General features: G+C 51.7%; 1 long non-coding RNA gene across 1 annotated transcript; it reads left to right on the forward strand.

The window, feature by feature from the left end:
* The first annotated feature begins 3815 nt into the window (after nucleotides 1-3815).
* Nucleotides 3816-7581, forward strand: LOC121045306 (uncharacterized). The gene is made up of 2 exons (XR_005797692.1): nucleotides 3816-3939; nucleotides 7097-7581. It is a non-coding gene; the product is annotated as an uncharacterized LOC121045306 (long non-coding RNA).

The following is a 7581-nucleotide window of genomic DNA, read 5'->3' on the forward strand; positions in this document are numbered from 1 at the left end:
GGACCCTGCCAGTTCTGATGCCAGTGAGGTCCCAGGTGTTAAATAGTTTCAATGTCACACCTACGTGTTGGTGTTATGACACGTCCTCAGGACTGGCGATACTAATATCGACACAGGGAGGCCCTATAACTTGCTGTTAATAATCCTGTAGTGTAGCTCCAGGGAACGTTGCTGGAGTGAAGAGAAATGCCAGTGTCCTGTAACAATCCCGCCAGTGAGGACCAGAACAAGAGCAGGTCCTGACCCAGAATCGGCTTAGCAGTTGCTTGAAAGCCTGTGAGCCAAAGGTCTCGGAGGCAGCAAGGTAAGAACATTCCATTGTGGTTTCCCCACAGGCAAACGTGTAGCCCGTCTTTTGCTCCCATCACAAATGTCTCATCTGAGGACCCGGGAGATTATCTGGGTGGGTTCCTCTAGGAGGGACTCTGTGATTCTCCCTTGGCAGAGTGAGATTGACCATCCACAACTTTGCAGGATGGAAGGGTCCTCTTTCTTGGACGGGTTATATAGTCAGACGGCTTCCTTAGAAGCTCCTAGTTGACAGACCAGTCTACCCCAGCTGTGGTGTCTCCTACTCCTTGGTCACAGGTTGCCACTGACAGAGAGGGACGCCGCCCACCCATCAGACCGGCTCTGTCTCTGCCCGCCTTCCACCGCCCTTCTGCGCAGCCCCTTTCTCCTGCAGTGTCTTTGTTCCACATTTCTGGATAATTAGATTTTTTGGCAACGGCCCTTCTGCGTGCTGCGGAGCTAGCAGTCGAGCCTATGGCCTTTTCCCAAGTACTATTTCCAGCCGGGCCATGCCATCTTGTTCTTCCGCTGTATTCCAGGACACAAAAGGTCAGGAGCCTTGCCGGGGGAACAGACCCCGGTGTGGAGACCTCCTGGCCTGGATGGTATGTGGATAATAAAGGAAATTAGGAAAATCAGCGAGAGCATGTGACAGTGCTCCCCAGCCTTGTCTGCCCTCACGAACAGTCCTGACTGCACCCTCAGGAGGTGTAGATCTAGGGTGCTCAGGTATGGCAGGGAGAGGACACAGGACAACTACAAATGGAATGACTGTCGCCTTCAAACCATATTCTCTTGCTGACTTTGCATAGAAAAGCTGAGGACAAGTCCCTATCACGTGGCAGAACTGAACAAAGGGCAGCTCTTACCGTCTTTTTTTTTTTTTTAATTTTTTTAACGTTTATTTTTGAGAGACAGAGTGACAGCGAGCGAGCAGGGGAGGGGCAGAGAGAGAGGGAGACACAGAATCCGAAGCAGGCTCCGGGCTCCGAGCTGCCAGCACAAAGCGCGACGCGGGGCTCGAACTCACGAACTGGGAGATCATGACCTGAGCTGAAGTCCGACGCTGAACCGACTCAGCCACCCAGGCGCCCCGCTCCTACCATATTTGATAATGATTATACTTTAGTGTTTGCTTTGGCACCACAGGGACGAAAATGTGGTGATTGCGCTTTATAATTAACTGTGTTTAAACTTGTTATATTTTGTAATTGTTAAAATATTTTTATAAAATCACATTTGCATTTAGACGGCTTAATGATTCTCATCTTATAAAATATTTGCACAAGATGTCCCTAACGACCGGAAGGGAAGTGGGGAAAGGCCTAACGGTATCACAGCAGTGCAAAGGAGCAAGGCTGTCGGTGACTATTTCCCGAGTGCTCCCTGATCCGAGGCCCTGGGATGTACCCAGCGCCAAGAGAATCCCCAGCCCGGAGGTGCGTCTTCCAGCTCAGGTTCAAGTATAAGAGGGGAAGAGAGGTAGAGGGATAAGGGAGGGAAAGGGGGATGCCAAGCCCTAAAGTTCTATCAACTTTAAGCAAAACATGGGTCCCCAGGAGGTCCCCCAGGCCAACGCCGTTCTCTGTCCTTTGTTGCCTTCCCAAGATGGTGGAACTCCCCAGGTTTCTTTCTTTTCTCTCTCTTTTATTTTATTTTATTTTTTTTTTTGAGAGAGAGAGAGAGAGAGAGAGAATCCCAAGCAGCTTCCCACTGGCAGTGCAGAACCCGACATGGGGACCAAACTCACCTGGGAGTTCAACAGCAGACATGTTAGATGTGACTTGATTGTCTGCCCTTTCTATGAAGGGAACACCTTCACTTTCAACTTCCTGTTCCTGCCACGCCCCCGGCCATTGTGATTGGCCCAGCAACAAACACATGACCGAGTTGAGCCAATCAGGGCTCTTCCTCGGGTTTTCACAACGGAACAAGCAGAACGTGCTTGTTTCATGCCACTGTGTTTTGGGGGTGACTTGTTATGTGGCAGTAGACCACGAACACAGACCTGCATGTGGACTCTCCCCTCTCTTCAGGAGACGCACCCGAGTTTAGTGGGGATCAGCGGGGAGGCACGCTGCAGGAAACCAGGTATTAACAAAACCCACGTTTTCTAGGTGCGTATAGCCCCGTGCTGTGAAGTATCTGGAAGGGCTTGTGGGCAGAGGCTGTGGCCGCGAGGAGCCCAGTGTCACTCCCAGACAACCTGGACCATGCTTAAAGATAGAAGACGGGGCAAAATATGTCTTCACTCCTGATAACTTCAGCTGCAGGTCAACCCCTGGCCTTGACCTCTCTCATTTCTTCCCATCCTCCTCCTTCCCCCCCCCCCCCCAACTCTCCTTCCCGCATCCTCCATCCTGCCCCTCCCACGGAGGTCCAAGTCCCAGAGAATGTTCGAGAACATTCCGTTCTGGAAGGGCCACATGCTTTACCAAAGAGCTTATGGACTGGCGCTTCTCACACGTCACTATGCACACCCATCACACACAGAATCCTCGGAAGATGCACATTCTGATTCAGTGGCTCTGGGAGGGGCCTGGAAGTCTGCACGTCTAACAAGCTCCCCTGTCGCTGCTACTGTAGAAAGTGCTCAGTAGAAAGTGCTGGAAGGAGGACTATCCTTTCTTTTGCTAATATGGATGGCCTCTTCCAGGAAAATGCCGGCTCAGAACTCTACAGAAAGCCCCTTTCCACCAGGACAGAAGGTGAGAAGGAATTGAACGAGTGGACAGAGATCCTCATCCTGTCCTGTACTTACTTAAAATTCTTGCGTGTTTCTTTTTATTTATTTCTTTTTAATTTTTTTTCATGTTTATTTATTTTTGACAGAGACTGAGACAGAGTGTGAGCGGGGGAGGGGCAGAGAGAGAGGGAGACATAGAATCCGAAGCGGGCTCCGGGCTCCGAGCGGCCGGCACAGAGCCCGACGCGGGGCTCGAACCCGCAAACCGCGAGGTCATGACCTGAGCTGAAGTCGGACGCTTAACTGACTGAGCCACCCAGGCGCCCCCCGGGTTTTTAACTTAAAGACAGCAGGTTGCAAGGGCCTCCCTGTGACACAGCCACTCACACACGCCCTCTCATTTCACTGGCTCCGTGGCAGGAACAGTGGGCCGCAGTGAGAGGGGGGCATACGGGGGCTACATAGGGTCTCGGCCCACCCAGGACGGGTTCAGGCCCAAGCGAATCAGGGGGGCACGTGGCACAGGAGCAAAGTGGTGTCACAGCTGAGGGACAGACTCCAGAGCTAACGAGCATCTTGATCAGAATGCTGGCTCTCCCTTGTTGAACGGCTGAATTGGGGTTTACCTAGCTAGAAAACGGGGACCCTCATACCTATTGACTGAGGTTGGTGGGATAATGAATACAAATAATATTTGTAAATTTATTAGGTAACTCACATGCACGAGGCAAATCCTTATGCATGGCACATTGTCCCAAGTGCAGATTAACTCATTTAATCCTCTCCACAGCCAGCAAGGGCAGTAAAATTATAATTACTCTTTCTGTTTTATGAGGGAGCAAAGCTCAGAGAGGGGCAGTCCGAAGCTCGGGGTCACCGTCGGGGAGCACTGGAGCCAGGCTTGGGTCCAAGGCAATTTGATGGCAGGGACCACCCGAAGGGGCACGGTCCCCCACATACAGGTACTTGAGGACTATCTGGGGGGGTGTCAGTGAATGAATGAATGATGTAAGATCCAGGGAAGCTGCTTTCTGTCTGTCTGTCTGTCTGTGTCTCACACACTCCCTCGCTCTCGCACATTTCAGTTATTTAAAAACCAAAAAAGCTTTCTGAAGAACTGACACGTTCACACGGTTCAAAGGGAGCAAAGGGACAGAGACTGAAAAATATTCCTGCTGTCCTTGACCCCCAGCTGCCCGGGTCTTTTCCTTGAGGCAACCACACCAGCCCCTTGTACATTCAGACAGGAGCATACCCTATGGAATGTTCTGCCTGGTACCAGAAGAGTCTCTTAAGCTGAACTTCTCTTTAAGCCTTAATTTCTTCACTGGGTCCCCCCGAGGTGGGGGGTTGTGAACATTAACTAAAATTCATGGAAAGTGGTTAGGGCAGTGAGGGGTCAGGCCTATCAATTAGTAAGCACTGGACTCCATTTCATTTGTTTAATTGTATTTTACTTATTTTTTAATTTTTAAAGTTTATTTACTTATTCTGAGAGAGAGAGAGAGAGAGAGAGAGAGAGAATCCCAAGCAGGCTCTGTGCTTTTGACGTGTTTAAGTTCCTGGGCTGGAACTCACGACCTATGAGATCATGACCGGAGCCCGTGTCAAACACTTAACTGACTGAGCCACCCAGGGGCACCATTTATATTATTTTTTGAAATAGGGTAAAGGAAATAGGAGGTGGCAAGGCCCCCACTCTGGCCGCTGAGGCCGACGCCCAGCTCTTGAAGGTGATGAGACTTCCCGTTGGTGTTTGTATACAGATAATGAGCCACTCGCCCCCAAAGACAAGACCGGAGGAGGGAGGGAGGAGCAAAGAAAAATATGGACAAAGAAAACTTCAAAGCCACTCGAAAAAATAGAAACCGAGGCTCCCACACACTGAGCAGGCCACATTCTCCAACGAAGGCCTCACGAACACGGAGGCCGACACCATCTGGCCTCAGACACTTTTCCTCAACACCCTTGCGTCAAGTCAAGCAAAGCGGGGCGACAGAAGAGGAATAAGTTGGGTTGGTTCACAGGGAGCCTCCAGATTCCGCGCTCCAGTGATAAATAATGTACAAAGCCCAGAAAACACAGCCCTGTTGGGTCTGGGCCTCTTACTCCTGAGGTGTGAGGAAAGGGGATCAGGGTGTCCATCCTGTTAAATTTGTGGAGGGATGCATTCCGGGGGCCCGGGGATGGGGGGAGCCCCAGGTGGCTGGGCCAGTCTGCTGGCCAACCAGGTGGCCTGCCAGGCTGCCCTGGGCCTCCCCACTCCGGGCCTCAGGCTGGCGAGACTGTCCCTGGCCCACAACGGGGGCATGGGAGACCTGTCTCTTGCTATCATTAATTCATGTTTCCCCGCCTGGCCATCAGAATCCCATTAAAACAAACACACACACACACACACACACACACACACGCGCGCACACACGCGCCCGCACACACATACACGCACACACACACATGCACACACACAACCCATAACGTTAAAATCAATAGTAAACATCATTTTAATCTACACACATTTTTATCACTGTTCAAAAGATGTTTTTCAAATTACCCCTGGAAACTCCCGCTATCTAAGAATTATCAGAAAAAAAAAGAGAGAGGAAAGAGAGAGAGAGAGAGAGCAGGAAAAGGAAAAAAAAAAAAAAGCCCACAAGAGGCAGGGAAGTGCTGCTTTGTCAGGGAGAAGAAAATAAAGAGAAATCAGCCCAGCTTCAAAGGGCGCATTTCCATAATTGCCCTGTAACTTTAGCAAAATAAATCTGCGCGGCTGAGAAAAGCCCAATCTCTCAGATGAGTGAACTCCAAAGGCCCCGGAGGGCTGTGGGCCCACTTGTTAGTGGCCCGGAGCAGTGAGAGATTGCGGAGCTCGCCAGGGGCACAAAAGCCATGAAATCATAGCCTTCCCGGCCTAGACGGGCCCCGGCCCCCCGAGTAAGACTTTACCCTGCCTTTGTCTCCTTCCTGCTCCCTGACACGGGACACACACCCACGCACACAGGCGCACACACAGGCACACACACGCACACAGGCACCCCGGGGTAAAATAAGCGAGTAAATAAATAGACGCGTTTAAGTGCAGGAAAGGCTGGCAGCAGTTAAGAGGTGGCAATAATTAGGAGGCGAAACCACAGGAGTTGGGCTTTCATCTGTGAGAACATTCCCGTAACCTGCTCCTGATATAAATATCCAGGGAGAAAGGCCCCAACTTTCCAGACACACATCCTCTTTGGAGATGACTCTGTCTCCCTCTCCCTCTCCCTCTCCCTCTCTCTCTCAATCTCTCTGTCCTGAGACGGCCCCACCTCCAGAGGCTCAGGGAGTTGAAACCCACTTTTCTTTTTCTCAGGCTGGCAAAGTTTCCTGTTGATGCTTTCTCATCCCCATTGCCCCCTTCCGGGGCCAAAAGTTTTTCAAGAGCAGACAAGCGGCCCCACTTAGCCTCCTTCTTTAACGTGTCTCTCCACAGAGCTGTGGTTTCTGGGAGAAAACACCTGCTGTAGTTGCCCTCAGACACCTCTCCCCTCCCTCGGGTTCTAGGTTTCTCAACGGCGGCGTTGTTGACATCTTGGGCCCCATCACTCTCTGTTGACGGGGCTGGCCTGTGCCTTGTGGGACAGTATCCTTGGTGTGAGCGGCATCCCTGGTCTCCACCCAAGAGATGCCAATAGCACCCGTATCCAGGCATGACAATTGGAAAATGTCTCCACACGTTGCCTTATGTCCTGGGAGCGTGGGGACCACCCAGTGGAGAACCACTGCTCTATCTTAGGACCTCTTCCCCATCTTGCCCTGGGTACTCACCCCTTCTGCCATCAGGGAGAGATGCCGCGGGGCGGGGGGCGGGGCGGGGCGTGGTTCCCCATGCAAACAATCAGGATGGTCTTTGGAGGGGCTGGAGCCTCCATTCCGAGGGAAGCAGGTGCATTAAAGCTAGGCTGGCCATGCAAGAGACGGAGACTTTCAATGTGGTCACGTTGGCTGGCTGGATCCGAAGACAGTGGCAAATCAGGATCTGGAGACAGTAGCTGGAGAGGTTATGGGGCCCCTCCATTTACGCCTCGTACTAGAGACCTTTGGCTTGGAACAAATTCGTCTAATCCGATCCCCTCTATGTTGCAGACGGTGAAGTTGGAGGCCCGAGTCGGGATGGCACTTTCCTCCACTCGAGTCAGAGTTATCTGTGGCCACAGACACAATTGGTACACACCTGCCATTGTCTTTTGTCATTTGGTAGAGGCAGAGGGTACGTGCAACCGGGAGTTACAGGACGCAGAGAACATTTCTCGAAGGATACAAATAATGAGGCCCCATGCTGGAGTTCCTGATGGAAAGTCCCAACAAATCAGGGAAGGCGTCTGGCATCCAATTTCTATCCAAGCCTTTGATCCCTGCTGCTGAACCTTCCACAACTCAGGCCTGAGACAGGGGACCCTCCAGGTGGCCTGGAGACCACCAGCCCTCTCCTCAGACAGGTGAGCGGCCGAAGCACCCTTTCCCCTCCGGGAAGCCTCTGCTGCACTCACTTTTCCATATTGCCCTCTGCCTGGACCCGGCTTCCTCCTCCCTGTATTCTGGTGAAAATAAATTCAATCGGAAACCGCGAA

This window comes from Herpailurus yagouaroundi, unplaced genomic scaffold (assembly GCF_014898765.1).
Source record: "Herpailurus yagouaroundi ecotype Mexico unplaced genomic scaffold, PumYag 190, whole genome shotgun sequence".
Classification (NCBI taxonomy): domain Eukaryota; kingdom Metazoa; phylum Chordata; class Mammalia; order Carnivora; family Felidae; genus Herpailurus; species Herpailurus yagouaroundi.